Below are 26,177 nucleotides of genomic sequence, written 5' to 3'. Positions count from 1 at the left end.
ACAAATGATGGTCACAAACAACACTTCCCTATGAAATAAAAGTGGCATCCTGTCGTCTTCTCCAAGGGAGGAAAATAAGTATCACATGTTAAAAAGATGGCCAAATGAGAAAGGCATCCTGCCTCTCAGGATGATTTCCTTAACTTACTGCATTTTATAAATATCATAAAATAATGATGATTATTTTATTTAGTTCTTTTAAAGATTTATTTCTTTATCTATCTATCTATCTATCTATCTATCTATCTATCTATCTATTCATGAGAGACACAGAGAGGGAGACAGAGACAGAGACACAGGCAGAGGGAGAAGCAGGCTCCCTGCAAATCTCCAATGGGACATGCAGGAAAACTTCATGTAAACTACTTCCAAAGACAAAATTATTTTCACGCTTTCTAGTATTGTACTTAATGTTGATGCCTGTAGGAAAGGTCTTAAGTACTATGTAGGCTCAGACATTGTAGAAAAGGATGTAGTACTGCCACATCTACCATCAATTCTATCTAAATGGGTGCTATTTTATGGTGTTAGTTCTTACTAAATATAAAAGTATTGAACACCAAGATTCTTTGGACATATTCTTAGTTTCCCCAAATGTATACGATGGCAATAGGACTTTTTTGAGCATTCATTTTTCTCCCTCTGTATTCACTAGCATCTCTCAAAAATAAGCTCTAGGGAATCATGAAGTCCATTACATAATTTGCTAAACACCATAAATTACATATAAGACTGCCATGTTGATATATATCTACTCAAATTGTAGAGGAATTATTTAACTTAGATTATGAGCAGCTACATTTACCAGTTCTTCTAATCTGGGACCTCATTCCTAACTGTGTGGGATTGTTCTCCTGTTTTAATAATAACCAATTTAACAATCAGCTTGGCAGTCAACTACTTTAGAGTTAGTTTCACTAAAGGTAGCTCTATTTTCATTTATACATGAATTGACTGATACTGTGGGACTACTTATTTTTCTAATATACTTGTAAAAGGGCTCTGTATTCAACTTAACAAACCTTCTGGAAGAATGATCTCTGGCTCTTTTGTTTAAACTCAGTATTTTCTTTGTAGAACGTCAATGTATATTTTAGAATTTTCTTCCAATAGTTTAGGACTCACTTAAACTTCTAGTCATAATACACGATTTCCTTTTGTTGTTGAAAGGACTTAGAAATGCAACAAAGTTATGACCCTGAAGTTTTATGTTTTTTGAATGTCAGTAAAAACCAAACAGAAGAAAGGAAGCAACAAATGTTGGAGAGGATGTGAAGAAAGGGGAACCCTCTTGCACTGTTAGTGGGAATGAGAACTGGTACAGCCACTCTGGAAAACTGTGTGGAGGTTCCCCAAAGAGTTATAAATTGATCTGCCCTACGGCCCAACAATTGCACTGCTAGGGATTTACCTCAAAGATACAGATGCAGTCATACACCAGGACACCTGCACCCCGATGTTTCTAGCAGCAATGTCCATAATAGCCAAACTGTGGAAGGAGCCTCGGTGTCCATCGAAAGATGAATGGATAAAGAAGATGTGGTCTATGTATACAACAGAATATTACTCAGCCATTAGAAACAACAAATACCCACCATTTGCTTCAACGTGGATGGACCTGGAGGGTATTATGCTGAGTGAAGTAAGTCAATCAGAAAAGACAAACATTATATGGCCTTATTCATTTTGGGAATATAAAAATTAGTGAAAGGGAGTAAAGGGAAGGAGAGAAAGTGAGTAAAAATATCAGTGAGGGTGATAAAACATGAGAGACACCTAATGCTGGGTAACGAACAAGGGGTAGTGGAAGGGGAGGTGGGTGAGGGTTGGGGTGACTGGGTGATGGGAACTGAGGGGGACACGTGGTGGGATAAAAACTGGGTGTTACGTGATATGTTGGCAAATTGAACTTCAATAAAAATGTAAAAACATAAAAATAAAATAAAATAAAATAAAATAAAATAAAATAAAATAAAATAAAATAAAATCTTCACTTCGGGTCAGCCCCATTGGATCAGCCATTTAGTGACACCTGCAGCCCAGGTTGTGATCATGGAGACCGGGATTGAGTCCCACATGGGTCTCCCTGCATGGACCCTGCTTCAACTTCTGCCTGTGTCTCTGCATTTCTCTCTCTCTCTCTTTCTCTCTCTCTCTCGAATAAATAAAATCCTAAAAAAATTAAAATAAATACATAAAAACATCACTGAGAAAAATCAGAGAGGATAACAAAACATGAGAGACTCCTAACTCTGGGAAATGAACAAGAGGCAGTGAAAGGGGAAGTGGGTGGCGAGATGGGGTGACTGGTGACGGGCCCTGAGAATGGTACTTGATGTGATGAGCAGTGGGTGTCACGCTATATGTTGGCAAATCGAACCCCAATAAAAAATACGAACCAAAAAAAAAAAAACCCACCAAAATCTCCACTTAAAAACAAGGAAACAAGAAATTCAAGGAATTAATATACAATACAACCATTCTTCATTTCACAGGACTTGCTCTGTGGTTAATCCTCATGAGAATGAACACAGAAAGGAAGCTACTCCCTTACTGTATAATGAAAATCATGATTTTTATTTTTTTTATTTTTTTAAATCATGATTTTTATAATGCTTTTCCAAATCAGAAAGCTATAGAAACTAGTTCTTTCTCCTCTTTCCTGATTTTCAGGAAGAGACCCTTCTTAGTACATGATCTGGTACATAATGAGCACTGCTGGTTGGCTGCACAGACATGTACAACAACGTGAACCCAACAAGTAGAACCAAATGTCACTCTCATTTCATGGCTCTCCAATTCTTTTCAATTACTAGACATGTGAAGTTACAAGGCAGAGATTGAAGGTTGACTAAAATGAAGAAAAACCCCTCCACTCTTTCAGGGATCTCTTTTGCCCTTCTTGTCGCCTTCTGAGCCTGACCCCTGAAGGCAGTAGAGCACCCTGTTCTCTTTATATGGGTCACAGATGGCCTGAGCCACATGCTTTACTCCACTGTCATCCATCCAGGGCCACTTGGCTTTTCTTCCTTCCAGTATTTCACTTTCAGACCTTGCCTTTCAATCATTAGTCCTGTGAATCTATGCCCTTAGACTTGTCCTAGTCCTATCTCCCCTCCATTGCTTTAGGGCCTACCCTCCAGGGTTGACAAAACTCTGAATATGTTTACTGGCTAACTTTCAAAACTGCCTTTTGAGCATTCATTCAGAAATTGTACCTTCTGTGTCCTCTCACATTCCTTACGAATGAGGACCTTAAAAAAAAAACTTCTTATCGCTTTTTCTCATACTTTCCCATGCTGACAATTAAAAGCATAGGATTCTAAAAAAAAAAAAAAAAAAAAAAAAAAAAAAAAGCATAGGATTCTGAATCCCTAATTTTAAGCACATTTTAACAAATTGGAATTTTTTGAAAACCTGTTGAGATTTTGTTTTCAGTATTTCTTACAAAATAGATTACCATCACTTAACATATTTAACATCCATGTTTTTCAAAGTGTACGTTGACTGTAAGAAATAAGGCAATACCTATTCCAAAATCCATTCTAAGATAAACATATAGACAAATATTAAATGTATCATCCAGATGAATTTAGTCACTCCTCAAAAATATTTGTCTGTGTCTAATGATATGAACGCATGTTACGTGAAGGAAAGAGGAAAAGAAATCATCTGTGCCTTAAGTAACCTAGGGTCCAGAGAGAGACCTCATTCCCCAGCAGAGGGGGTGATACACCTCATACTCAGGAACACTCAGCACTTGGACGGGCACTTTGTCCATCTGTGGAAGCTCAGGGAAGGCTTCCAAGAAGCATTTCGGGAAGATGAGCAGAATTTAGGTATGCAAGTATGTAGAAGTATGTAGAAGAAATCAAGGCACACAGTCAGAGAACTGGACAGAATTTAGCATGGCTCTAGCTAACAGGGAGAGGACGAAGGCAGGAATGAAAGGGAAGATGAAGAGGGAAGAACCATTTATGTAAAATAAGCAAACATTTGTTTAACTGATGTATTCAACAGGTCAAATAGATAGAAATAAATGACATGAAAAAAATAAAAACCACAAGGGAAATCTTCAGGGGTCTAAAGAATGTCATTGTTTTTCAAAAGATATCCAAATGATATAAACAGGAACAACACAAGTACAGAAGGAAAAGTTGCCGGAGACACCGACATGAACAATTTCCCTACTACATTAAATGCCGTACATCATTATGAGAATGATGTGAATGCATTCGTAAATAAGAATTTTAAATCTTGGGCACAGTGCTTTTTTTTTACATAAGCAATTATGAAATAATGTATTTCAAATATGAAACATGTAACAATGTTATAACATTATAACATTGTACATGTAACAATGTTATAATGGAATTTCGAAGAGGCTGTAAATTTATGGGTCAATACAGAAAACTGAAATTGGTATTAAATTAGATTCAGGATACTTTTATAGATACCCATCATTTCTAACACATTTGCTAGGTGGTTAGGCAATTCAACAATGAATCAAACAAGATCTCAAAGAGCTGAGAATTTAGCATAGTAGGTAAACAAAAAAATCTTAAGCAAGTTTTTCAAAAAATAGTAACGCATCAATGTCTGAATGAAACAACCCAGAGATTAAAGAATTTTAATTCCTAAAACAATAGACTATGAAAAAAATTATGAAATTTGTCCAAGACATAATAACAACTATAATCCGGAGAGTACATTTTTATGATGAGAGAAACAACATTTACAATTTTAGGACTGCAGCCCTAGCAACAGGGAGCAAATTTACTCATGAGAAACTAATGAAGGACCCAGCTTCGACTGAACCTGACATTTTTAAGTGACATGTGGGATACTTGAATCTAAAAGGGAATCTGGAGGACTGCCTATATCTCTTACTCAGTGACTTTCATCACTGAAGTTCCCAAAATCTCTGCACAAGGCCCCAAAACAACAATGTACCCTTAGGAAAAAAAAATCTTTGGGCCTTCTCTACCTCAGGTACTGTTGTAGGTACTAGGGTGGACACAGACAGTAGATAGGAAACAAATACATAAAGTCCCGGTGCATGCAATCAGGTTCCCCCACATGCTGCAGCAGCCACCTGTCTCAGGGGACCAACTAGCTTCCGCTCCTGAGCAAGATCCAAAACCACCTCAAGAGCCCGCCCCAGCTCCTACCACGGGGCCTGCTGAAGCTTCAGGGCCAGAGTGATCGAGCCAGTCAACGCTGCTGGAGTTGAGTGCCTGCCAGGGGCCGAGATGTCACCTGTTGAGTCAAAGCCACTGCAGGTGTTGGTCACACCTCTGATTCACTGTCCCCACCTGGAGGTGCTGCCTGCACCCCTGGCCCCTCCAAAACGTGGGGCAGGCCTCAGTGCCCGCCCTCGAGTTCATCGAAGGGCCGTGCATCCACCTGCCTTACTGGAGCAGCCAGCCTCCGCCACTGAGCAGCAGCTCATCATGGCTGCAGCCCAACAGAAGGCTTCCCCTCCTCTCTCATTGCACTGTGTCTAATTTTTGTTGTGGTTGTCATCAACCTCTATAATTCCTTCATGCATTTTGTTTGTAATAAAGGATAAGTTAACTTCACACAAAAACTAACTCGGATGCTTTCAAATTACACATCGTGGTACTTTATGTCCATTGCCAGTGTTGCTCAGGCAAGACCAGAAGGTACATGGGCCACATTTCCACCACAGGGACAACCGATGACTGACCATTCCTCCCTGCTGTCCCTGAAGCCACTGCCTTTCTCTCTGTCTCTGCTACCTTTCTTCCTCTGGGACGTGCGTGTGCCTGGCATCCTCGGTGTGGCCTCCTGTCTCTGCTGGAGACACGAAAGCAACTCATCTTTCTCCCAGTAGTTAAGAAACATATCATTTTTATTTCAAATCCATATTTCTGAGTGAACAAACATCATGTGAAGCCCCCAAATGAAATATTTCCATTATCCAGGATAGGGTTCCCTCAATGTCAAGTGTCAGGTAATAAAGTAAATGGTTCCTTAAGGATTCAGACAGACGGTATTTACTTAATTAAATGAGGATTCCAACAGAAAGAAAAGAGGACATTTACCTTCTACTACCAAGGAATAACTGCCCATTGTACGTGGTTCGGTCCTCCAGGCCTGAAACTGGTAACTGATAACGATACACATGCACCTATTTTCATCGCCACAGGTTTCATGATAGCCAATGAGACATGCTAAGGGAGTCGAATCAGAAAAGAAAATCAGAAAATCAGAAAAATAAGAAAATCAGAAAAAAAAAGGGAGACGAGTCAGAAAGAGAAAAGACAAATACCACATGACATTTGGAAATGATATATCGGATAAAGGGGTAGTATCCAAAATCTATAAAGAACTTATCAAGCTCAACACTGAAAAACCATCCAGTTAAGAAATGGGCTGAAGACATGGATAACCACTTTTCCAAAGAAGACACCCACATGACTAAAAGACTAGACGCATCATTAGGGAAATGCAAATCAAATCCATGATGAGCTATCACCTCATACCTGTCAGAATGGCTTAAATTAACAATACAGGAGACAGCAGATGTTGGTAAGGATGTAGAGAAAGGGGAACCCTCTTACAGCATTGGTGGGAAGGCAAAACAGTGCAGCTACTCTGGAAAAGAGTATGAAGATGCCTCAAAAAGTCAAAAATAGAGGGGCTCCTGGGTGGCTCAGTTAGTTAAGCTCAACTCTTGATATTGGCTCAGGTCACCACAATCTCATAGGTATGGGACTAAGCCTCACGTTGGGCTCCATGCTCAGCATGGAGGCTACTTGAGATTGTCTATTATTCTCTGCCTCTGCTCTCCCACCCTGCTTACCGCCCCACTCAATATAAATAAAATCTTTGGAAAAAATATTAAAAGTAGAAAAGTAGTAGTTAAAAGTAAAACTTCCCCACAGCCATTGTACTACTATGTAATGACACTGAATCGGCAAGCACCCCAATGTTTACAGCAGCATTATCAACAATAGCCAAACTATGGAAAGAGCTTAAGTGTCCATCGACTGATGAATGAAGAAAGAAGATGTGCATAGATACACAATACAATACTCAGCCATTAGAAACTATGAAACCCTGCTATTTGCACTGATGGAGATAGAGCTAGAATGTATTATGCTCCGTGAAATAAGTCAGAGAAAGACAAATACCACACAATTTCACTCATATGTGGAATTTAGGAAACAAAACAGATGATCAGATGAGAAGAGAGAGGGAGGGAAACAACAAAAGCCTCTTAACAACAGATAAAAAACACAGTGGATGGAGGGACTTGGGTGTCAGATGGACTAACTGGGTGATGGGTATTGAGGAGGGCACTTGTTCTGATGAGCACCAGGTGTCATACGTATGTGATGAATCACTGCATTCTACTCCTGAAACCATAATTACTCTCTACATTAACTAACTAGAATGTAAATAAAAATTTGAAAAAGACCCTAAAATACCTTTTAACAGGACTAAACAGCATATATTACAGATGCCCACGAGGTGTCCAATCACAACTACATCAGGCACAGCAACATAAGCCAGCATCTCAAACCATGCTCTCCAACATACGTTTCCAATTGGCATTTCTCCTTCTTTCCTGGAATAACAAATGCTTAAGGGAAGGGCGGGGGTTGGGGGCGCCAAGTGCTGACAAAACTCTTTTCGGATTTTTAGCTACCATCATACTTTCAATTACCAACAAAGCGTGTAATAGTAGTCTTTTCTGTTATGAGATGTATGATGACAAAAACAGCCTCACAGGCAAACTTTTTAAAAGTTAAAGTACTAAAAACAGGTAGTTATACATAAAAGTAAAGATGCTGACTTTGAAAATAAGTCATAGGTTTATTTATTTATTTTTTAAATAAAAAAGATTTAAGATTTTATTTATTTATTTATTTTATTTATTTATGAGAGAGAGAGAGAGAGAGAGAGATAGGCAGAGACACAGGCAGAGGGAGAAGCAGGCTCCCTGCAAGGAGCCTGATGCGGAATTTGATCCCGGGACTCCAGGATCATGCCCTGGGCCAAAGGCAGGCACTATACCGCTGAGCCACCCAGGGATCCCGAAGTCATAGGTTTAAATCCTATCCTTATTACATGGGTGATTTGCCAATAATGTTATACAAAAAATAAACTTATATCCTACCTTAAATCAAAATAAATTCCAGATGGCTTACAGATTTAGATTCAAAAGTGCTAGGAGAATACAGATGAACAGTTGTATACTCTTCAGTAGATAACATCTATATATAACACTCCGGTGGGCTAAACATTTATCAGACTTAACCACTGGTCCTTTAATTTAGAAGCCTAATTATTTGGAAAAGGGTCTTTCCATATGTAATTAAGATAAGGATCTTGAAATAAAATCATCCTGGATTTACAATGGGCCCAAACCCAATTAGCAATGTCCTTATAAGAGAAAAAAGATATAGTAGGACACAGGGGCACTGAGAAAAAGGCCATGTGAAGATGGAGGCAAGTATTCCAGTGAAACTGGCACAAGCTAAGGAAAACCAGGAACCCACCAGATGCTGAAAGAGGGAAGAAAGGAGCCTTTGTAGGGAGTTTAGCTCTTCCAATACTTTGATTTCCAACTTTAGGCCTCTAGAACTTTGAGAATAAATTCCAATTGTTGGAAGCTACCAAATTTTGGCAATTTGTTCTAGCAGCCTTATGAAACAAATAAAAACATTAAAATGTAAAATTCGGGGAGGAGGGGCAAGATGGCGGAAGAGTAGGGTCCCCAAATCACCTGTCCCCACCAAATTACCTAGATAACCTTCAAATCATCCTGAAAATCTACGAATTGGGCCTGAGATTTAAAGAGAGAACAGCTGGAATGCTACAGTGAGAAGAGTTCCTGCTTCTATCAAGGTAGGAAGATGGGGAAGAAAGAATTAAAGAAACAAAAGGCATCCAAGGGGAAGGGGCCCCGCTAGTGCCCCCAGGACAGGAAAGCCCCGTCCCAGAGAAGCAGGAGCTTCACCAATCTTCCGGGCAGAAAGGCACTCTCAGGGAGTTAGATAAGGACCCCAGGAAGGGCGGGGATGCTCTCAGGCTCCCAGGGACACTAACAGACACCTGCGCCCCGGGGAGAGTACGCTGAGCTCCCTAAAGGGCTGCAGCGCCTGCACACATTGACCGGGGAGCAGCTCAGAGGGGCTCTGACGACGGCTCTGCGCAGAGGGGGCTGCGCGGCCGGGGAGCAGCTCGGAGGCGGCTCCGGCAGAGGAACAGGCTCTGTGCGGAAGGGACTGCAGGGCTCCGGGAGCACCTGGGAGGGGCTCGGGTGGCGGCTCCGCAGAGAGGTGGCTGTGATACCGGGAGTGCGAATGGCAGCTCCGCAGAGAGGTGGCTGCGATACCGGGAGCGTGAATCCAACAGAGCAGGCCCGGGAGAACTGGGCGCCGGGGACACAGCCCAGGATCAGGCCTCTCCCTGCCGGGGCAGGCAGAGGGCAGGAGGGCCCAGGAGAGCAAGGATGCTCCTGCCCCAGCTGAGCAGATCAACGGCCCTGCTCCTGGAGCATCCAGGCCCCTGCAGACTGAGAGCTCCATAGTTAATGTGGGGGCTGAATCCAGGGCTCTAGAGCTGGCTGCCGCCACTCTGATTGTTCCCGCTGGGGCCTCATGGGGTAAACAACCCCCACTGAGCCCTGAACCAGGAAGGGGGCAAGCAGCTCCCCCAAGTGCTAACACCTGAAAATCAGCACAACAGGCGCCTCCCCCAGAAGACCAACTAGACGGACAAGTTCCAGGGGAAGGCAAGGGACTTAAAGTATACAGAATCAGAAGATACTCCCCCGTGTTTTTTTTTTTTTTTTTTTTTTTTTTTGCTTTTTGATTTATGTTTGCTTCCCTCACCCTTTTTTTCCCCTTCTTTTTCTTTAACTTTTTCTTCTCTTTTTTCTTTTTTTTCCTTTTTTCTTTTTCTCTTTTCGTTCCTTCTTTCTCTCCTCTCTTTTTCTCCTTTTCCGAATTCAACTTGTTTTTGGCCACTCTGCACTGAGCAAAATGACTAGAAGGAAAACCTCACCTCAAAAGACAACTAACAAACTGGATACACTCTGTGCCCTACACACTATGACACAGCAGTGTGTCAAAATTTCATTGATTACATACATAACTGCCTGTATGGTCTACTGTGCTTTTGATTAATTAATTGCATTAATTTTTAATTAATTTTGATTAATTAATTCATTAATTTTTGAGATCACTTTGAACAAAAGTTTTCCCTTCTTAATATTTACTCTCTTGTCCAGGACAACAGCATTCAAATTTTGTATAATAAACAGTCAATAAGCATTTATGAAATGAATGAATAAATGCCACCTGATTATTTTTTACAATGCTCTTAAGAAAGGTCCTAACATTTCTCTTCAAGGTTATTTAAAAGCATTTTGTGTTTTTGGTCAATTAAATCTTTTTCTTCCTGCAGAATTTTCTATTTAACTGTGACTATTTACTAGCTTAAAGGATGCTGAGCAGAACTTTTTCCTTTGCCCAACAATTGGCAGCATAGGAACAACTTTTTATGAAAACCCAAAGGAAGCTGTATTTTTCATTTTAAAGAGAATTACTTGTAACAGGGCTAGATCCGTCCACCCGACTAGTCAAGTGTGGCAAAACTGCACAATACCACCGGATCTAGTTCTTCTTCTACTATCCCATTTCTCTAAGATGGCTGAAAAGGACACTAAGAATTGCTTCTCACCTGGACATTTCTGAAGAAGGCTGTCTTACTGGAGCAACTCATACTGGGAAGGGACAACGGTGTGGTTAGCTGACAGGGACCCAAGTGAGACAAAAGTGCTACTCTCCAAGGAAGTGAGGGGTGGGCTTGAAACCAAGTTGAAAACTGTCCCCAAATACTTTTATCTTTACTGAGGAAGTTCCTTTCTTGGCAAAGACTCCAAACACATACAGAACCAATTCAGAGTCACCACCCTCTCATCCCTATCACATTTAACATCACCTGTTACTTAACACCTATCATATCTCCTGTCTCTCCTTTGACCATGCATTCCAGACAATTTAGAAGGGGCGGAGGAGAGATGTCCCCCAAACACACTTTTTCCCCATAAGACTCTGAATGGGTATACCATGGTCTTTCCTCACTCAGGTCCCTTACTTAAATTGGACTGTGGCTGGGTTTTAAATAAGTTATTATTTGTGCTTAGTGTTTGGCACTTATTAAATATACAATCAAGGTAATGAATTTATAAATGTGAATGAAGAAAGTTATCCAAGCTTTATCTCACATGGGAACAAACTTAGTCATTCTATTTCCACTCTGGAAAAGAGGATGCAAAAGACGTCACAACAAAATGTTCCAAAATAACATTTAATTAGAATAGTAAAATATGAGCAATAGCAAATAAAATGTCTTCATTCCGACAGTTTTCAAGAGGTTGAAACCAAAGCATTTGCCCAGGAAGTTTTATGTATCTAGACCCCAGTCTGTACCTATCATAGTTTCTTTTTAGTTCATCTAATAAATGGCCTAGCCACAATGAGTTCAAACAAATATTTAAATTAGATGCCCATGCAGTAATTTTGGTTAAATATTTATTTTTTGATTCATCTGTACTTTAGTACACTTGTGGATATTTTTCAAAGGGTAAAACAACTGTTATAGTACCATTTAATGATTTCATTAATATAAATTTATTTGGGAAGCCAGGTTTAAGGTATGCTGAAACTGTTTCTAGGTCATCTGTTTTGGTTAACTCTCTGGTCTAGTCTTATGATTGTATTTTTTAAATATATAATCTCTTAATCTTATAAATTGCTTTAAGAATTGCTTTTATGATATTATATCTAATATGTTTTTTTATTTCATTTTTAAAGATTTTATTTTTTTATTTGAGAAAGTGTATGAGTGGGGGAGGAGCAGAGGGAAAGGGAGAAGCAGGCTCCCCAGTGAGCAGGGAGCCTGATTAGATGTGGGGCTCCATCCCAGGCCTCTGAGATCATGACCTGAGCCAAAGGCAGAGGCCTAACCTATGGAGCTACCCAGGCGCCTCTAGTTTTTTTTAACCTATCCTTGTCTTGCCTGTTTTTCTTACTCCTTGACCTTAACCATTTTAAAAACCTTATTGCTGGGTCGTAGGGCAGGTATATTTTTAACTGTTTGAGGAACCTCCACACAGTTTTCCAGAGTGGCTGCACCAGTTCACATTCACACCAACAGTGTAAGAGGGTTCCCTTTTCTCCGCATCCTCTCCAACATTTGTTGTTTCCTGCCTTGTTAATTTTCCCCATTCTCACTGGTGTGAGGTGGTATCTCATTGTGGTTTTGATTTGCATTTCCCTGATGGCAAGTGATGCAGAGCATTTTCTCATATGCATGTTGGCCATGTCTATGTCTTCCTCTGTGAGATTTCTGTTCATGTCTTTCGCCCAATTCATGATTGGATTGTTTGTTTCTTTGGTGTTGAGTTTAATAAGTTCTTTATAGATCTTGGAAACTAGCCCTTTATCTGATATGTCATTTGCAAATATCTTCTCCCATTCTGTAGGTTGTCTTTGAGTTTTGTTGACTGTATCCTTTGCTGTGCAAAAGCTTCTTATCTTGATGAAGTCCCAATAGTTCATTTTTGCTTTTGTTTCTTTTGCCTTCGTGGATGTATCTTGCAAGAAGTTACTATGGCCGAGTTCATAAAGGGTGTTGCCTGTGTTCTTCTCTAGGATTTTGATGGAATCTTGTCTCACATTTAGATCTTTCATCCATTTTGAGTTTATCTTTGTGTCTGGTGCAAGAGAGTGGTCTAGTTTCATTCTTCTGCATGTGGATGTCCAATTTTCCCAGCACCATTTATTGAAGAGACTGTCTTTCTTCCAATGGATAGTCTTTCCTCCTTTATCGAATATTAGTTGCCCATAAAGTTCAGGGTCCACTTCTGGATTCTCTATTCTGTTCCACTGATCTATGTGTCTGTTTTTGTGCCAGTACCACACTGTCTTGATGACCACAGCTTTGTAGTACAACCTGAAATCTGGCATTGTGATGCCCCCAGATATGGTTTTCTTTTTTAAAATTCCCCTGGCTATTCGGGGTCTTTTCTGATTCCACACAAATCTTAAAATAATTTGTTCTAACTCTCTGAAGAAAGTCCATGGTATTTTGATAGGGATTTCATTAAACGTGTATATTGCCCTGGGTAACATTGACATTTTCACAATATTAATTCTGCCAATCCATGAGCATGGAATATTTTTCCATCTCTTTGTGTCTTCCTCAATTTCTTTCAGAAGTGTTCTGACGGGGATTTACCCCAAAGATACACATGCAATGAAACGCCGGGACACCTGCACCCCGATGTTTATAGCAGCAATGGCCACGATAGCCAAACTGTGGAAGGAGCCTCGGTGTCCAACGAAAGATGAATGGATAAAGAAGATGTGGTTTATGTATACAATGGAATATTACTCAGCTATTAGAAATGACAAATACCCACCATTTGCTTCAACGTGGATGGAACTGGAGGGTATTATGCTGAGTGAAGTAAGTCAGTCGGAGAAGGACAAACATTATATGTTCCCATTCATTTGGGGAATATAAATAATAGTGAAAGGGAATATAAGGGAAGGGAGAAGAAATGTGTGGGAAATATCAGAAAGGGAGACAGAACGTAAAGACTGCTAACTCTGGGAAACGAACTAGGGGTGGTAGAAGGGGAGGAGGGCGGGGGGTGGTAGTGAATGGGTGACGGGCACTGGGTGTTATTCTGTATGTTAGTAAATTGAACACCAATAAAAATTAAAAAAAAAACCTTATTTAATGCCCTGTGCATACAAAATGTTCCATATATGGAGTACTAAACTAAATCTCAGAAAAATGTAAGGAAAATAAATATGTGTATGCATAGATGTGTATATACCTGTAATTTAAATGATATGTAAGTTCATAGCTTTAAGTGAAGTGGTTTTTTTAAAAAAAGATTTTATTTATTTATTCATGAGACACACAGAGAGAGGCAGAGACACAGGCAGAGGGAGAAGCAGGCTCCATGCAGGGACCCCAATGCAGGACTCGATCCCTGCACTCCAGGATCATGCCTTGGGCTGAAGGCAGGTGCTAAACAGCTGAGCCACCCAGGGATCCCAGAAATAGTGGTTTTTTTTGGCAAAGATTCATACAAAGGTATAAAACTTGTATAAATTGGGTATGCAACACAGGCTGTTTGAATATTAGACAAAAAATAGAAGACACCATTAACCCCTCTTCTTCTCATGCAAAACCAGTGAATAAAGGAAAAATACCAAGCCAAGGCTTTTTGTGGTAAAGCAGGTTAAACCAGGGCACGTGGGGGGCTCAGGTCAGGATCCTGGGGGCCTGGGACCAAGCTGCTGTGCAGGAGGCTCCGGGTGCTGGGTGCCAGGCACTCCCACTTCCCCCACTGTGCTCACCCTCTCAAACACATAAATTATTTATTTATTTATTTATTAAAAAAAAGGTTAAACACAAATCCTGACTACTCTTTGTCCCTCCAATGCTACTTATTCTCAGCCCTGTGTTTCAGATAATTGCTTTGCATCCAATTCACTTTGCCTCTCAATTTGTTAATTAACCTGATTATCTGATGACATTAGCCAGCTCTAGCCTAATCATTGTTATGGCAGGGTTGTAGGGGAGGTCACTCCCTTTTTCCCAGTTTTCTGCCTATTGGAATGAGGTTCTGAGTTCTCAAAAGTACTGGGGAGTCTTTCGTGTTCTGTCTCCTTTCTGAGGTGGGCACTTGATGGGATGAGCACTGGGTGTTATTCTATATGTTGGCAAATTGAACACCAGTAAAAAATAAATTAAAAAAATAGTACTGGGGAAACTCCTGCATCTGAATGGTGTGATCTGGAGAAGGAGCCGGGTGACTTATCAGGAACTGCAGGTTTTCTCCCTACTGCCCACTCCCCAAAATGCCCCCGCAGCTCACCACCTTCCCAGACTGCCCCCCACCCCCACTGGCTGCCCAATGCCCGCGGGGCTGCCAATTGCCCATCCACTGGCCGATTGGCCACCGCCCACCACGCACTGGGGCCTGAGAAACTAATGGTGCACCTTTTGTCACAAAGGCCACCCAACATTGGGTCAAAAGTCAAGGTAGTCATTGGCCATTCCACACTTCTTTCATAGTGAAATAGTGTCATTAAGAAGGTCACAGATTATAAAAACAACACAACACTGAAAAAATTTCTAACTCCACCTCCCTCTTCTGCACCTCAACACACTTTGCTAAGATGCTCTTATCCCCCAGGTATGGAACACTCTAGCTCAGAGGTCTGAGTACAGAGAGATGCTGACTGGAGAAAATGTGGATGGATAGCTCCTAGGATGAGACACACTAATGTGGGGGACTACAGGGAGAGCCACAACTCTGACATCTGGGAGGGAACATCGTAGAGTCTCGGTGCAGAGCAGGAGGGACACTAATAATCTGTGGTCTTTTGGAACCATCCTGGAAGTTTCTTCATGAAGAAAAAAATCCCAGTGCAGCTTTCACAGAGAATCACAAACTGCTTGACTCCTAGATCCACCCCCTGCTGCCAAATGGTGGTGACTAGCACTTAGTATCTACTCTCTCTAATGTCACTGAGAAGTCAATCAGAAATAGGGGGTGATCCCAGCCCCTGCATCTCACACAAAAAATGGCTATCACCACCTTTAAATGTCTTTCCACCTCTATTCCCATCTCAATCACTAGGTCATGACATGGGATGGATGAACGCCACCTAGCAGGTGGTGTAGACAAACCCTTGATGACAGACTAGCCTCATGCAATCCCTCCAAAGACACAGGCTGAACCAGAATTGGGAAAACTAGGATTTAGCAGCTGGTCAGGAAGGCAACCTGGAGCCTGTTTCCCTGTGTCCCCTGACTGACATAGGTCGTATTTGCAGTGAACAACCACTGCGGTTTACACCTTCTTCTGGGGGCACCTTTGTGCCTCTGGGACTGAACTACTTCTGTGGAAACTAGACATTGACTTGTCTGTACTTGCTGTAATTTGTAGCTAAGGAGTGATCATAAGAGCTCTTCAAGTGCTTAAGAAAACACCAACAGTAGATCATGTGGCTCCCAAGTGCCTGGAGATCTCTCTGGAATAGGACACCCTTAGTTATTTGGAGAGTTCCAGAAGGAATGAATTACTCACTGTACATGAACTTGTTGGTGCAGTTATCTCTACAACAGGAGTCATCCACTCAGAAAATGTAGTAAGAAATGTGTCCCTGAAATTCAGCTGAAACTTGAGCTGAAAGTATCAATGATGCCATTTTGGACACAGAAGCCATTACGGGTCAGTTTCAAGCCACTGGCCAGAACTGCTAAGGCACACAGAACTATCCCACACAGTCGTCCTTCAAGGCCAAGGTGAACCTGGTACGGCCACTTACACATTGCTGTGCCTGGATTACTTCCTCTGGAAGGGTGGCAAGGGCACTGCAGAGACTTAAATAGGGAGTCCTGTGTCTATAATCATGTCTCTGTTTGTGGGAAATCCCAGCTTAGTCTGGGGCCCCAGGGGTCGTAGATAGTCATGACTGCAGGTTGGCTCCATCCTGCCACTTGCAGAATAGTAGTGGCACATCCTGCCACTATCAGTACAGTAGTTTAAATAAATGTTGTCTGAGACAAATTGAACAAATATAGGTCGAGTTCCTATGGACGGAATGAATCTGAATAGTCCACAGGGTCGCATGCTCCCATGCTCACTGTGATCGGTGGCAAATGTGGAGGGGCACGGGAGGTGGGTGGAGAGGCAGGGTGCCAGGGCTCTGAGTAGCCCTGCACATTCCTGCTGAGCGAGCCAAACTGGAACCTTACCCACCTCCTGATACTGAGCAGCTGTCTTAGCTTGTTACATACCAACTAAGTAGGCCAAGTCCACTAGCGGGTGACAGCCATGGAACTGCTTGCTCTCCTGTGGAAGGCGAGTCTGTCTGTTTTGCCATTTGCTAGAGTGTTTGATGCTGGCTTGAAAAGCGGTTTGAGGGATCCCTGGGTGGCGCAGCGGTTTGGTGCCTGCCTTTGGCCCAGGGCGCGATCCTGGAGACCCGGGATCGAATCCCACGTCAGGCTCCTGGTGCATGGAGCCTGCTTCTCCCTCTGCCTATGTCTCTGCCTCTCTCTCTCTCTGTGTGACTATCATAAAAAAAAAAAAAAAAGAAAAAAAAAAGAAAAGCGGTTTGACCCTGGTTCCCTCGGCCATGAAACGAACCCACTGCATGTGTGATGTCTATCTGGACCCGTTGTGTGGCCTCCCTGGGACCTGGGGGGCCAAGGGACATGCAAATATGTTGATGCTCGTGTTCCTTGCTGTGCCAAGAATGAGACGGTTCTTGGTCTGTGACCCGAGAGTCCTGGGGCCTCTGCCCGAGGGACTGGTCACGGGCCGGCCCGTGGAGGGCAACGCCACACCGCATGTTCACAGCGCCTGAGGGAGACACCGTGAATCTTGAATGGGCCAGAACTGTATTCTAAATAAGCATCTTTTAATCCTCTTCCAATTTTTTTTTACATATCCTTTCAATTTCTAAAAAGCACATTAGCTAGAAAAATAGCTGGACTAGGATATAAACGAGACAATCTGGAAGCAGAGCATGTTTTTGTTCTCCTATATTTCTCTACATGTTGATGTGGTTTAAAAGTATTGGAACATCTTGCATTTTATTGAGTAAGTTTCCCACGTCTCTCTTTTTTAAAAAAATTATTTATTTATTCATGAGAGACACACAGAAAGAGGCAGAGACACAGGCAGAGGGAGAAGCAGGCTCCCTGTGGGCAGCCTGATGTGTGACTGGATCCCATGACTCCAGGATCAGGTCCTGGGCCGAAGGCTGACGCTCAACCGCTGAGCCATCCAGGCGTCCCTGCCGTGTCTCTTTTATGTGATTCTGTTTAAACTCATTTTAACCATCACTTTTTCAAAGTCCTATTTTCTAAATTGTTAATCACTTTAAATTTGACCATTTTCCTTAATTTGCAAATGATAAACATTTTCAAAATAAACTAACTCTAACATGCCGGTGTTTCATGCCATCACTATCATTTGAATATAATGAGCTTTTAAAAGGAGATTGATAAGATATCAATTAAAAACTAATTTAAATCTAGTTACAGCCCTTTAATTGAAAAATTCCAGAAATCTAGATCCAAAATTTTACAAAGTAAAAATATAATCTTTTAGTTACACCTTGTTCCAATTTGTAATTCATAGAATGTGCCTACTTTGAAATTATCCCTGTACTATCATCTACTACTTAACTAGGAAAAGAATAAAACAAATTTACAATCATTTCAAAGTGTTATGAAAATGTTTTCGGAAACAGAAGTAAAAAAGACATGGATATTTTATTTATGAGCACAAAATAAGCCAACTTCCCAAGACGTCTACTTCATCTTAGCCTAAGGCTACTCTACTCAAGTTTTTGCTCCTCGCCAGCCCCTTACATCATTTCAGCAACTGAGCTACCCCAGACCTACAGCAGGAAACACAAGAAGGATATCCTGCCTCAAGTTCCCATCACTTCCTTTTAGCCTCTGCTTAGTCTGTTCCGTCAGGGTTTTTACCAAATACTGCACATCTATGCCTATTTAGAAAACCATTCTCTGCCAGTTAAGTCTACCTCGTATGTACACACACCTACAGATTATGATGTTTCCCCTACACGTCTATTCCAATTGCTGAATGGACTTCTTAATAAAATTGTGTTTCTTCTCAGAATTCCATTTGTTTTTCAAAGTACTCAGAAGGCCCCTTTTGGGACTGTACCTATATACTTCTCTGTCCCTTCTGATTATACTAGCTTTTCAGCAACTTTAAAGCAATTTTAAATGTTATTTCTTATCCTTATCTTTAAAAACTGATTTGGAAATGAACTGTTGGGACATAATCCATGTGTACCTTAGGGGCTGTCTAGAATTTTATATTAAAATATAGAAAATCTCAAATGATATGCTAATGGAAAATTGATAATATGTAAATATTTAATATTATAATCTATTATGTCAAATGTTTAATAAGGTTAGGACCATGGCAAACATTGGCAAACATTTCTACAGGTGAGAATATGCCAGAGTTAAACTGACCCAGATTTTAACATTGGTGTTAAAGTATGTGAACTTGAATGTGAACATGAATAAGTGCTTTAACTCTCTCTGTTTTGGGTTATTCATCAAAAAAGTACATAACACCTATTTTACAGGGCTGGATGCTATGTCAATGCACCTTGCATGATACCTGTCACAGAGGGTGATGTAAATCTAAGCTATTATTATCTTATGACAAGTTTAGCAGAAAATCTATCATGAAAATATGGTAGTATATGAATATATGGTCCTTCATTCTTACTCATTGACTCCTACTTCACATAAATAATGTGAAATATTTGCTAGATAGTTGGGAACCAGAGTTTTTGCAAATATGAACAATAAAGGAAAATTAAGAAGGATGTGTGACTAAAAGGCAAAGCAAGTGACAGTATCAGAAATAGCTCTACAGTAAATTCCCTTATTTAGGTGTTTAGTTAAAACTGGCATTTTTAGTTAAGTTGACACTGTAACTTTATAACTATTTCCTTAGCGATATCTCACAAGCAGGTACCCCTGGATTCAATGTCTCCCAATATTTTGTGTCACACACTGTGCTGGGCTATTTTTCATGTATTATCTTTCATAGGTCTGAAAAACTACCCTTTGGAATAGATATCATTTTTACTATTTTTTTAGGATTTATTATTTTAGAGAGAGAGTGTGTGTCAATGAGTGCAGGGGAGTGGGGGGCCTGAGAGAAAGGGAGAATTAGAATCTCAAGCAAATTCCCTGTTGAGCGGGGAGCCAGAGGCAGGGCTTGCTCTCAGAACCCAAAAAGCTCATGACCTGAGCTGGAATGATGAAACTGAACCTCCAAGCATCCTTATTTTTACTATTTTATAACTATAATCAATGCAGAAAAAGTAAAATGTCTTGAGAAAAATCATAGCTAATAAAATTCTAGGATTCTAAATTTTGCAAAAGCCCCTCAAAACCCCGAAATCCTTCTTAGAAATATAAAAGCTTTTTTTAGGGATCCCTGGGTGGCGCAGCGGTTTGGCGCCTGCCTTTGGCCCAGGGCGCGATCCTGGAGACCCGGGATCGAATCCCACGTCAGGCTCCTGGTGCATGGAGCCTGCTTCTCCCTCTGCCTGTGTCTCTGCTTCTCTCTCTCTCTCTCTCTGTATGTGACTATCATAAATAAATAAAAATTAAAAAAAAAAAAAAATAAAAGCTTTTTTTAAAAAAAATAAGCTTAAATAGCTTAATATAGAATGAATTTTAATGCTAATTAGATACTAACACAACTCTTATATTTTGTAAATTTTCTTGTGCTTTTTAATTGTTTTTCTTCTGTTCAAAAACAGCACTTAAGTAGCACGATTTTCTTTAGCAAGAACACCATTATTATTCATGTACAATGTAATCAACATTATTTACTCATTTTTGTATTACACCCCAGCTCAAAACCAGCATTAATATTGACATTTCATTTCCATGCTACAACATATCTTCATTGTAATAGATAGCTTGTTAATGAGACGCTCTAATTAACTTTTCATTCTGATTTCAAATCAGACAGAGAAAACAATGTTCGCATACCCCCATGTCTACATATGTATTTTAATAGCCAGGATCTAAATCCTAGGTTTCTGGAGATATGATTAGAAATTCATAATTGAGTTCAAGACTAAAGGATACAATCATAATTAAGGACAGGCAATCTAGATTGTCCTAGTCCTTCTCTGAAGCAATTTGCTCAAAACCACCATGGAAATATGCAAAAACTGTCAATATTAACTGTAAGTATATGTGAGATGACACAACCAAGTCACAGCAGGGACCGGATCAGACAACCACCACTCTGCTTCAGGTCCCTCACACAAGCCACACTGAATCATGCCGCTTCACGTGAGGACTCCTCTCTCATTCTCACCAACACCTTCTATCCTGAACCACAGACCATCAGCCCCAAATCTGAGGGGAATGAGAACAAAGGTGTATCATCCTATTTAAACATCAATACCATTTGAATTTGGGAACACCGTAGTAACCAGAGTAGTAAATGCTGACAAGAATAAGTCAATGAATAAATGAGATGCCTTTATCAGCACCCCCTATCATAACCCTTTGGAAGACTGTTTCCTCTCGTAAAACTTTTTTTTGCATCACTGTGTAGCTTGTCCCTTCCTTTATACACATTATGGACAACTGTACAGTAACCAATCTCTTCTAAAAGCAAAGCTCATATACTACTCATGTCTTTTAAACGCCCAGCAAATATATACCTCATTAACACTTAAAATTCCTCTGCTACCAACATGATCATTTCCATTCAAGTAGTGAGTATGGTATTTGATCAACATAACCACAATGCAGTAAAAGCAGCCCTCATTCCCGACTGAAGACATCTCAGTATAAAAGGTACACGAACCCCACTTCTTTCCCTGTGGAATACATACTATGTGTGACCAGCACACTTCAGGAGCAAGCAGTCTTCAAAATAATACATAATCTTGAGAAATAAAAGGCATCATTTGAACCAGTACAAGAAGTACACTATGCTTTCAGACCAGAGGGCAAGAACAATTTTTAAAAAGCCTCATAATGAGCAATGAGCTTCCCAGCACTAAACATAAAGAGGAAAACTCACTTATAGAGGGTATGTGCTGGTCCACAGACATTTTGGTCCTTAAGACCAAAATGACAGTTTCAGAAAAGCACAACCCTTCCTGGAATTAAGACCAGACAGATGGGATCCCTGGGTGGCGCAGTGGTTTAGCATCTGCCTTTGGCCCAGGGCGTGATCCTGGAGACCCGGGATCGAATCCCACGTCGGGCTCCCGGTGCATGGAGCCTGCTTCTCCCTCTGCCTGTGTCTCTGCCTCTCTTTCTCTCTCTCACTGTGTGCCTATCATAAATAAATAAAATTAAAAAAAAAGAAAAAAAGAAAAAAAAAGACCAGACAGAAACAGGCCCCTGAAACTCACTGGAAGATCTGACCTATTTTCATGAGCGGCAACCTGAGCACTATCTTAATAATAAAGATATGCATTTTATAAGGTTACTTCTTTAAACATCTTTAAGTCTCAGTCATTACCACAAAAACAAACAAGTCCATTCCACCTTAGAAAACAAAAGCAAGGCAGGGAGGGCAAGGGGCTCCCTTGTGACGGTGCTAATGGAAGGGTGAGTGGAAGCACATGAGGAAAGGAATGGAAGGAATATGCACTCAGGACAGCACGGTCAACCACTGCACAGAGGTCCAGAGGCCAGCGCCTCCCTGCAGCTCCTGAACACTGCTGAAAGAGGATCAGGGCCGCCAGTGCTCCACGGAAGCTGCGGAGCCAGAGGCAGGCAGGAGCCTGAAAGAGGGATTTCCATCTCCTTGAGGATGAGCCCTGAGAATTAAATCTAACTAGGTCCAAACCCCTTGCCAAAAAGTAAGTTGGAGACTTCAAGCAATAAATGAGCATCTGAGAACCTGACCTTGTAGACCACTGACACCTCTGTCCACTTCCACAAGGAAAATTCACCAAGATACAGTTAGAAAGTACTTATTTCAGTATGAAAACACTTGTCAGGAAGCAACCATAGAACATTTAAATTACCCATTTAATTGAGAAATATTTCCCAGACACTGACAAGATAGCTTTCGTGGAAAATATATACTTATCTCTGTAGGCACCTTAGTAAATTGTCAGTTCAAATCAGTAATGTAGAAAAGGAAATTTTCTAAAACTAATAAATAACCTTGGTTTTAGATGAATTGACGTGACTTCTATCTATCTCTCCGCATAGAAGTGATAACTTAGCAGGGCTATATGTCTGCTCAATCCTACTTGTTCACAATAAAACTGTGGCAAATGAAGAGAAGATACTAATTCTGTTCTACTGTCTGCAGATGGAGAAATGGGAAAAGACAGAAGAAAAAAGTCCTGAGCTCATGCAATAGTGAGGCAATAAAATAGGACAACCTCTCACTCCTTAAAATAAGCAAGCTGAGGTGTAAAGAAGATATGTTTTACTCCATTTTGGCTCGAGAGTTATTTCTGGTATAAATGTATTTTTTACAATACAAAGGAGCCTATAAACAGTCTATTTTTCTTAAAATGGGCCATCATTAAAAAAAAAGATAAGAAAAAAATATTGCTAACCATTAGGGTAAGAGAAGAAATGAGCGGGGAAGACCAATATGCAGTTGGCGAATCATGGTGACAGTGAGCCTGAGGCCAACAGGAATAAAGTGACCAACAAGTTTTACCAAGAACACTCCACAGACATCAAACGATGGTCACACAACACAAAGTAAAATATCTCAATGCATCCATGAGAATAAGGTATCCATTTCAGTGGTACAACAGAAAACAGTATTTATCCTACAGGCATTCATAAGGAATAAACACTGAGGAAGATGTCAAACCTTTTTTTTTTTTTTTTTTTAAGTAGACTCCATCCATGTCCAGCACCCAGCATGGAGCCTAATGTGGGGCTTGAACTCAAGACCCTGAGATCAAGAGCAGAAAGCCAGAGTCTGAGGCTTAATCCACTGAGCTCCACCCCCACCCCAAGACCCCCGCCCCCTGATGATGATCCTTTAATATAGAAAATGAAAGCAATGATGACAACTTAACCAAAGGAACATAGTTCTTTCAAATGGACAATCAAGTGACAATAACAGGAGTTAATCTCATACTCTTCTGATAGGAAAAACTTGAATCTCTTTAGATAAGCATAATTCAGAATTTTTATAAATTGTATTATCCTCTCATTTTTTTTTTATTATCCTCTCATTTAAAGGTAATGTAAGTTTATGGGGTGCCTGGGTGGCTCAGTCAGTGAAGTGTTTCCCTTTGGCTCTGGTCATGATCCCAGGTTCCTGGGATCCAGCCCCACTTGGGGCTCTCTGCTCAGCGGGGAGCCTGCTTCTCCCTCTCCCACTGCCCCTCTTCCCTGCTATACTCTCTCTCTCTGATGAACAAAACCTTTCAATAAATAAATGTCATTGAAGTTTCTCATCAACCCAAATTACTGTTAGCAAACTTGCAAAGACAACTGCATGTGCACATCGATATGCTTTTCTCTAGGAATGTTTAGGTTTGGGACACTTTAATGTTTTCAAAAAAATATGTTTCCATCTACACCAAAAAGCAGGTAACAATGATGCTTTCATAAAATTTTAATATTTCAATATAAGCATTTCTGAAAAAGGAGAGAAAGGAAAGGAGACAAGCAAGACCCCGAAGCCCTATAGGTCCCATGTCTGGTCCTAATGGCTTACAGCAAACCAGAACCAAGTATCAGAGCCGCAAGGACTTCTGTTGCACAGCTGGTTTAGGTAACACCTGGTATGGATAAAAATGTGGGGGCAAGATTTTACTTATCAATAAGATCAAAGATACTATGAAAAGGAAGACAGCTAATCACAAATTCCAAGTGTCTGGTGAAAAAGAGACAGAGCCAGCATCAATGAAAAGAGCTCAGGGATCTGAAACAGGCCTAGGGAAAACTCCTTCACCTGAACAAAAGCCCTGATCAATCCTGGGCTCGCCCTGGGGCCTAAAGACTCCCCATGTCAACCATCACACACTATTTGACTTTTACACAACCTGAGTAGATGCCTCCCAAATTGCTTCCCTAAGCAAATAATAAGGTATTTATCTAGATATTCATTAATTAGCAACTTGAAAGAAACAGGTACTTTTTTTTTTTTTTTACATTCTGGCAAAAGCTTTTTTAAATTCTTTTTATTGGAGTTCAATTTGCCAACATATAGCATAATACCCAGTTCAATTTGCCAACATATAGCATAATACCCAGTGCTCATCCCACCAAGTGCCCCCCTCAGTGCCCATAACCCAGTCACCCCCACCCACCCACCCCCACCCACCTCCCTTTCCACTACACCTTGTTCCTTTCCCAGAGTTAGGTGCCTCTCATGTTTTTCACCCTCACTGATATTTTCACTCAGAAATATGTACATTTCCTTTGTTATGAAATTATTTAGCTCTTAGACTCTCCGTCACATGGATCCAATTTAAAATCCTCTAGTGGAAAAAGTGGTTGGGGTGAAAATAGCCCCCCGGAGACGCTGTCAGGGCAGATAACTTTGCTGCACTGCTAATAACAATACAGAGTGACTATTGAGATCATGCACATGAAAGCAACAAAAACAGTATTGTAAATGTTTTGCTTCCACTTCTTTATACACTCACAAAACAAAACTTTGACAAGCTCCAAATTAGCATTTAAGTAATAAAGAATTTGTGGATTTGAAGAATAATGCACTCAGGATATGTTCAATACATAGAATTTGGCTCAAATTAAATATAATGCTGCAAAAGAACCAGACATCAAAAATCAGGAATAGGCATACATAATGCTCAATTCTTTGACAAAATGCTCATGTCCAAACTAACATGCCAAAGAGAATACTATGCCTTCAAAGAAGAGACAAGTTAAACTGCTTTTAAACATAGAAAATAGGGATCCCTGGGTGGCGCAGCGGTTTGGCGTCTGCCTTTGGCCCAGGGCGCGGTCCTGGAGACCCGGGATCGAATCCCACATCGGGCTCCCGGTGCATGGAGCCTGCTTCTCCCTCTGCCTGTATCTCTGCCTCTCTCTCTCTCTCTCTCTCTCTCTCTCTCTCTGTGATTATCATAAACAAATAAAAATTAAAAAAAAATAAATAAACATAGAAAATATTGGTAAGAGCATTTTAAGTTTTTTTAATAATTAATTTTTTATTGGTGTTCAATTTGCCAACATACAGAATATCACCCAGTGCTCATCCCGTCAAGTGCCCCCCTCAGTGCCCGCCACCCAGTCACCCCCACCCCCCGCCCTCCTCCCCTTCCACCACCCCTAGTTCGTTTCCCAGAGTTAGGAGTCTTTATGTTCTGTCTCCCTTTCTGATATTTCCTAGCCATTTCTTCTCCCTTACCTTCTATTCCCTTTCACTATTATTTATATTCCCCAAATGAATGAGAACATATAATGTTTGTCCTTCTCCAATTGACTCATTTCACTCAGCATAATACCCTCCAGTTCCATCCACGTTGAAGCAAATGGTGGGTATTTGTCATTTCTAATGGCTGAGGAATGTTCCATTGTATACATAAACCACATCTTCTTTACGCATT

General features: G+C 40.7%; 1 long non-coding RNA gene across 16 annotated transcripts in view; it reads right to left on the bottom strand.

Moving 5' to 3' along the window:
* The window catches only part of LOC119870017, an 87,981-nt gene that overhangs the window by 29,649 nt on the left and 32,155 nt on the right, over positions 1 to 26,177 (bottom strand). For 9 of the 16 annotated variants that reach the window (XR_005355687.1, XR_005355691.1, XR_005355686.1 and 6 more), the window contains one exon: positions 6,069 to 6,197. The exons of the other annotated variants lie outside the window; for them this stretch is intronic. This is a non-coding gene — a long non-coding RNA (uncharacterized LOC119870017). The remainder of the gene's footprint in view (positions 1 to 6,068; positions 6,198 to 26,177) is intronic. 16 annotated transcript variants of the gene reach the window in all.

Source organism: Canis lupus, chromosome 2 (assembly GCF_011100685.1).
Source record: "Canis lupus familiaris isolate Mischka breed German Shepherd chromosome 2, alternate assembly UU_Cfam_GSD_1.0, whole genome shotgun sequence".
NCBI lineage: Eukaryota > Metazoa > Chordata > Mammalia > Carnivora > Canidae > Canis > Canis lupus.
This window is presented reverse-complemented; position numbering and strand designations above follow the sequence as displayed.